The sequence below is a fragment of the Echinops telfairi genome, unplaced genomic scaffold (assembly GCF_000313985.2).
Source record: "Echinops telfairi isolate 266 unplaced genomic scaffold, ASM31398v2 ScPeMD7_20;HRSCAF=75, whole genome shotgun sequence".
Taxonomy (NCBI): domain Eukaryota; kingdom Metazoa; phylum Chordata; class Mammalia; order Afrosoricida; family Tenrecidae; genus Echinops; species Echinops telfairi.
The window spans coordinates 4,465,960-4,472,255 of NW_022103917.1; the positions used below are offsets into that span (position 1 = coordinate 4,465,960).

Genomic DNA, 6,296 nt, shown 5'->3' on the forward strand with positions numbered 1-6,296 from the left:
GGGGGGAATCTAGAAAGTCTAGGTTGTTTTTCTAAAATTATTATTTTTAAATTGGGGGATGCAGAGGAAACCACTATAATTGAACATATACTAGCTTATTCATCAGGGTGGTTGCAACGGGTGACATTTTAGGGATGTTTCTGGGCCAACCATGAATATGGTACCTACTCAATGTGGTCACTAGGTGGCAAATAGGCAAGCCCTCCTTTCTGTTTCTCTCCCTTCTCTGTCTCCCAATGCGTCTCCTCCTGCCAAAGGGCAAAGAGTTCTAACAACAGTAGCAAGGACATCAACCAAAAAGAGGAGGTACTATTTGTTTCTAGTCCTTCTAAATGCCAAGGACAGTAATAAACCCTGATTATCTCCGATAGCTTCAGAAATGACCTTGTGTTTGCACATGGTCTATTCTTTTTTTTTTTTAACACACATTTGACTCAGTGGTAATCCACCACCACCACCACCACCATGTTATAAGCATGCATTTTGCTGAGGAAAAAATCTAACTTTAACCAGCTAAGCATGTCAGCTTTAGCAAAAATAAACACTCAAACTACACACACACAAACACACACACACTAGCAGTGACGGTGGCAGCAGGAGCAGCATCTATACTGTACCAAGCAGTAGGCTACATTCTCCATCTCACAGAATGCTCACAACAGTTCTAAGAACTTGGTGCTAATGGTACTCCCATTTTACGAGTGACAAAGGAGGCCAAGGGCTGGCTCCAAATTGCTGGGCTCGAGCTGAGGTGCGAGCCCAAGTGGTTTTGTGCTTGTTTTTACCCTCGATGGTCATGTACTTAAATACTACCTTGGGTGCTGTTTGACGTGTGTATATGTGTATTTTTCTCTATCTGACACCACATGTGGTTGTCTGCCCACAGAAACACACACATTCACAAGACCACGTGTATGCACATGTTTACATTCCTATGTGGTTTTGTGGATGTTGGTGCATAGGTATCAGTGTACATGTGTCGATGTTTCGCTTGGTGTCATGGTCGAACCCATGTACACATCTATTTGACCATGTTGGCACATGAATAGCTGTGTGGGCATTTTTATATTTGATGTCCACTTAGTACTTGCGTGTGTCCATCTTCATGGACTCACCATTGTGGACATAGGAATGCATATTTGACCTTTGTTTGGGGGTATATGTCCACTGTGTATGTGCATTGGGGTACCTGTAGCTATTTGCCTGTGCATGAGTGAAGTTTTGAGTGTGTTTCTATCTGGACTGCTTGGGCATGTCTCTTATCTTTGTGTTTTTAGGATGTGTGCTTGTGTATGTGTATACCTGGCATCTGAGCATTTGTCCCATGTTCATCGTGGTATGCACATGCAGAGCTCTGTGTATGTGCTTGTCAGGAGAGTCTGAGGGTGTCACCATCCGAGTGAGGGAAATCCTGTTTCCACAGCTATGTACACACCCTTGGCAATGGAACTCTAGCTAAACCCCACGTGTACATATGAGGGGACTTGAAAAAGTTCATGGGAAAAAACTATTATCTTGTAATTTCATTTTTCCATCAATTTTTGAAGCCTCCTCGTATCTCTCCAAGAGTCTCTCATGGGCTTAAGAGAGTGCTTATGTCTATGCAGACATGCTTAGTCCTCGTGTTTACTACCTGCAAGTATCAATTGTGCCAGTGTCCTGTCTGCATGTTTGCATATACATGTGTATACATAACATATGTGGGTGTGAATCTGGGTCTGGGTTTGAACCTGTATATTATTTTAATATATTTTCCCCATTATGTAACAGTTTTGTTGACTTAATTCACATCTAATACAATTCAATAGTTCAATCATATTAAAAAGAATTGGGCAATCATCACATGAGCCTACACACACTCTTGTCTGTAAGTCTCCTTACGTGACTAGATGCCTCTGTATTCACATGTGCATGTGTGTGACTTTGTGTACTTCTTTTGAGCCTCAAAGTGAGTCAGAAGCACACACCTGTGTAGATTTTTGTGTGAACCACTGAGCCTGCACCTACGTGTACATGTGGTTGAAAGAGTATGCATCTCTATATAGATACCATAACATCTCTATATAGATACCATGATATCTGTGAATATATATATGTAGAGATCTCTTGGGGTTCATGTCTGCCTTACCCATATATACATCTATATATCTCATTGTGTTCACGTGTAGGCCTCCGGTAGCACTGTGGGTTAGACAGTGGGCTACTAACCACAAGGAAGCATGCCCTTGTTCCTTGTGTTGGAAGGCTAGGCTGTTCATTGAAGCCACGTTGATGTGGCATGGTACAACTTTGTATATAGGGAAACTGTGTGCTGTTGGTCGTTTCTAGGAGTTTGGGGGTGAATTCTTTGTGTTTTGGGGGCAATGTGATATTCTGGGGGTGGGGAGGTGTAGAGCCTGTATGTGTGTGAGGTAGGATGTGGGCATGTCTGTGCAGGATAGTATGTGTCTAGGTGCTGCCTTGTATGGCTAGGCAGAGACTGTGTGGTGGATGCTTCTAGGTGTTGTGGGCTCTGTGCTTGTTGTAAGGAAGAGTCGTGAGAGTATGCAGTGGGCTGGTTCTGTGCTCTACAGGGGACACTTTAGGCATTGCCGCTGATCCTGGTGGTTTTGGAGTGAGCCTTATCAATATGCTTCTTCTTCAGCTAGCAATGACAAGAATAACCAACAACAGCAAAATCAATGAACCTCCGCAACACCAGTTCGACACCAGGCAAAGCTCTATATACTTTACAGGCATGAGCTCACCAAATCCCCAGAACATCCCTATGAGGTGGCTACCATTATTGCTATCATTCCAGACCTGAGAAAATTAAGGCACAGAGAAGCTGAGAAACTTTTCCAAGGGCACATAATTAGCACATGCTACAAATGGGATGGGAACGCAGGAAGTTCTGAGACTTGATTGTAGCCTGCTAACCATTATGCTTTCCTGCCTCCTTTGCTTAGTGAATACAGTGTGAAGCACTCTGCTTAGTGGCATGGCTCAGGGCCTTGTGGAGTATGCTTCGTGTTCTGGAGCCCCGAGGTATTGCACCATCTCTTGAAACACTACCGTGCAGCCTTGTGGGATAGGGCTTATCGGGGGGAAACTGTCTTGCACCATGCTTGGAAGGGGTGATGTCAATGTTTGCACCGGAGGCGGGGGATTTCTACTGTGGGCAGTCTCTGTGATCTAAAGGAAAGCTTCGTAGTGGGGACAGGCTACTGTCAGTTGCCTGGGCATTACATGTGCTTAGAGGCATGTCTCCTTTGAAAGGGCTTATTGGCTGCCCAGTCTTTACATTTGTCTCTGGGCCAGGTAGAGTGAATCTGGATAGTGGATCTGGATAGTGTTTCAGTCTAAGTGTGTGCTTAATAAAGGCCACCATCGAGTTGTGAGGCAACTCTCTGAGTTTTGTGGGTGGGAAGCCCATGTGCGCTTCTCTGAGTTTTGTGAGTGGGAAGCCCATATGCGCTATGGGAGCTACCGATATACTTTAAGGCATCTCTAGATACGTTGAGGCCTATACTGTGCTGTGCCTCTAGGGGTTTTGTACAGGTGTGTGCATGTGCATGTATTTGGTGTGTGCTATGTTTGCACATGTGGGTCCTGTCTGTGTTCATACAAAGCGTCTTCATATTATGGGGCATATGGGTATGTTGGAGGCAAGTGGGCATTTGGAGGAAAACAAGTTTGTGATTCATATGTAGAGGGAGGCTGTACTTTCTGTAATGCCGAGCACTGTGAACCTTATCTGTACACACGAAAGTATCGACAAGAGTCTTAGAATAAGTAATGCGTGTTATAGCGTGGCCTCTATATCCATGAGGCAAGACATAGCTTTCTGGGGAAATAACTTGTGCTGTGGGTAGACCATGGAAGTTAAGCATGATGTAGTTCTATGTACTGTACAGAGTGTGTCTGCACAGAAAAGGATTTGTCTAGGTATTATGGACCAATTTTGTGTCTGAGAGGCCCATGATCTTTGCATCCCAGTTTTCCTGGGAACTCTTTGAAGCCCCCTGGGATTGTCCAGCATGTCAGGTCTCACTGCCATCAAGTCTACTCTGGCTCACAGTGATTCTCTAGGACAGAGGAGAGCTGCCCTTTGGGTTTTCAAGGAGAGCTGCCCTTTGGGTTTCCCCTTAGAGTGGCTGGTGGGTATGAACTGCTGACCTCATGCCGAGCAGTTCAGTGTGTAGCTCACCACACCACCAGGGATCCTTAGCATGTAGGGTGCTTCTAGCAAAGTATGTGCATTGCGGTGATCCTGAGCACCATAGGTACTAGTGCCTGTGGTGACCCTGAGCACCATAGGTACTAGTGCCTGTGGTGACCCTGAGCACCATAGGTACTAGTGCCTGTGGTGACCCTGAGCACCATAGGTACTAGTGCACTGTGGTGACCCTGTGCATCATGGGTATTAGTGCATTGTGGATGCGTCTGCATGCTGCCAGGGAAGTCTTGGTATTGTGCCACGAGGCCTGGCACTATGGAGTGTTTTTTTGCATTTAGGAGGAGGGTAGGTTGTTGGCTACATCTGGGCATAATAGGGGGGTGGCGGGTGTGGGTGGAGATGTAATGCTATCAACTGTATAAGGGAGGTGCTGTACGTATATAGGCTGTGTTTTTGTTCTGGGTCTGCCAATCGTTGGGTGCACCATGCTCTGTGGGAGGAGGGTGTGCCACCTGTGGTGCGAGCTGCTTCTGCGGGTTGGGCATGTGCTGACAGCACAGGGAGAGCGGAAACCTGGTGGGTCCCAGTTTTGTTTCCTGCTGGTTGCTTCTAGCTGAGTGATGGGATGGGTCTGGTGGGGTGAGTGTTTGCATGGTGAACACACCCACGTGCAGTCGGATGAGTCTGTGGTGCTGTGAGGAGCATGGGGCTTAGGGTTCTGCCTGTGCTCTCTGGGGCATGCAGGTGCTGTGGTGGACTTTGTGTGTGCTATCATGTATTGAAGGATGATGCTAAGTTTGGGGGGCAGGAGCTTTGTGTTTTCATAGTAGAGGTGGTGGGAAGGAGTAAGGGACTGACAGGAATATAAATGAGTGCTTTCAGCCACGTCTACGGGCTGCCCTAGGATCTTGACCTATCTCAATGCCTTTGGAGTAAGCACGCTTGCCATGTCCATTTCACAGGTGGGCAAACTGAAGAACTGAGAAAGGGACTTACCCCAGGTGAGACAAAGAGAAAAGGGTGGAACTTGGATTCCAACCTCCGTGGGCTGAGTCCAGACACCAAGCTGTCTCTATGTTGCAGGCCAGCGTTGTAGGTGAATGAGTGGAATCCATCCATTCCACGAATGGAATCTTCACACTCCGGGGACAATCTGGCTGCGGTGTGTTCTTGTGCACTGGAGAATAGGTTTGTGCCGGGGCGCAATGCTGGGAACAGTGTCCTGGAGAACAGACTGTGAGTACATTAAGGCGAGGTGGGGTGTCGAGAGAAAGAGCCTGTGTGTACACACCTCAGCCTACTGGAAGGATTTGCAAGTACCAGGAAACCATCTGTGTGACCCAGAAGAGTATGCATGTGCCAGGAGCAATCTGTTTGTGCTGAGAGAGCCTGTGTTACCAGAGGAGAACCTGAATATCACCAGCAGAGTTTGGGTGTACCAAGTGAGTCTATGTTGGCTGGGAGAGACTGCATGTACCAGGAGAGTCTGGGTGTATCAGGTCAATCTTCATATTCTGGGAGATTGTGTGTATACTGGGAGAGTCCGGGTGTCGTGGAAGACTGTGGGTTTACTGGGAAAATTTGCAGGAACCTGGAAAGCCTACATAGACCAAAAGAGTCTATGTACTAGGGAGAGTCTGTGTGGACTGTGGAGAATCTGGGTGCACGGGGAGAGTTCTGGCTACAATCGGTATGTACCACATGTACCAGAAAAGTCTTAGTGGAATGGGAGAGTATACATGTACCAGAGGAGCCTGTGTGAAGTGGGCAAGTCTGGATGGACTGAGAAAGTCTGTGCAGACGCAGGAGAGTCTATGTGCACCAAGAGGGTCTGCATGTACTGGGAGAGTCTGCAGGGTTCAGGGGAGTCTAGGTGCCATAGGGGAAATGCGTTTGCCTCGGTGGAGATCTCCGTGCCATGGGGCAAGTCTTGGTGCAGTGCTTTGAGCCTGAGTGCTGTGGGGAGCATCTGTGGGGTGTGCAGAGAGTTGAGGTGCTGTGGGATACATTTGTGGGCCATGCCTGTGTCCTGTGGGGTGTCCTGTTGCCTTGGGGGGAATATTGGTGCCCTGGGGAGAGCTTGTGTGCTGTAAGAAGCACAGCTTTTCGCTGTGTTGAAAAGATGTGTGTGTGTGTG

General features: G+C 47.3%; 1 long non-coding RNA gene across 1 annotated transcript in view; it reads right to left on the reverse strand.

Annotated features, from left to right (window-relative positions):
* The window catches only part of LOC123521480, a 9,680-nt gene extending 4,243 nt beyond the window's left edge, over window positions 1–5,437 (reverse strand). The window contains exon 1 of the long non-coding RNA XR_006679920.1: window positions 5,156–5,437. This is a non-coding gene — a long non-coding RNA (uncharacterized LOC123521480). The remainder of the gene's footprint in view (window positions 1–5,155) is intronic.
* Window positions 5,438–6,296: the final 859 nt, after the last annotated feature.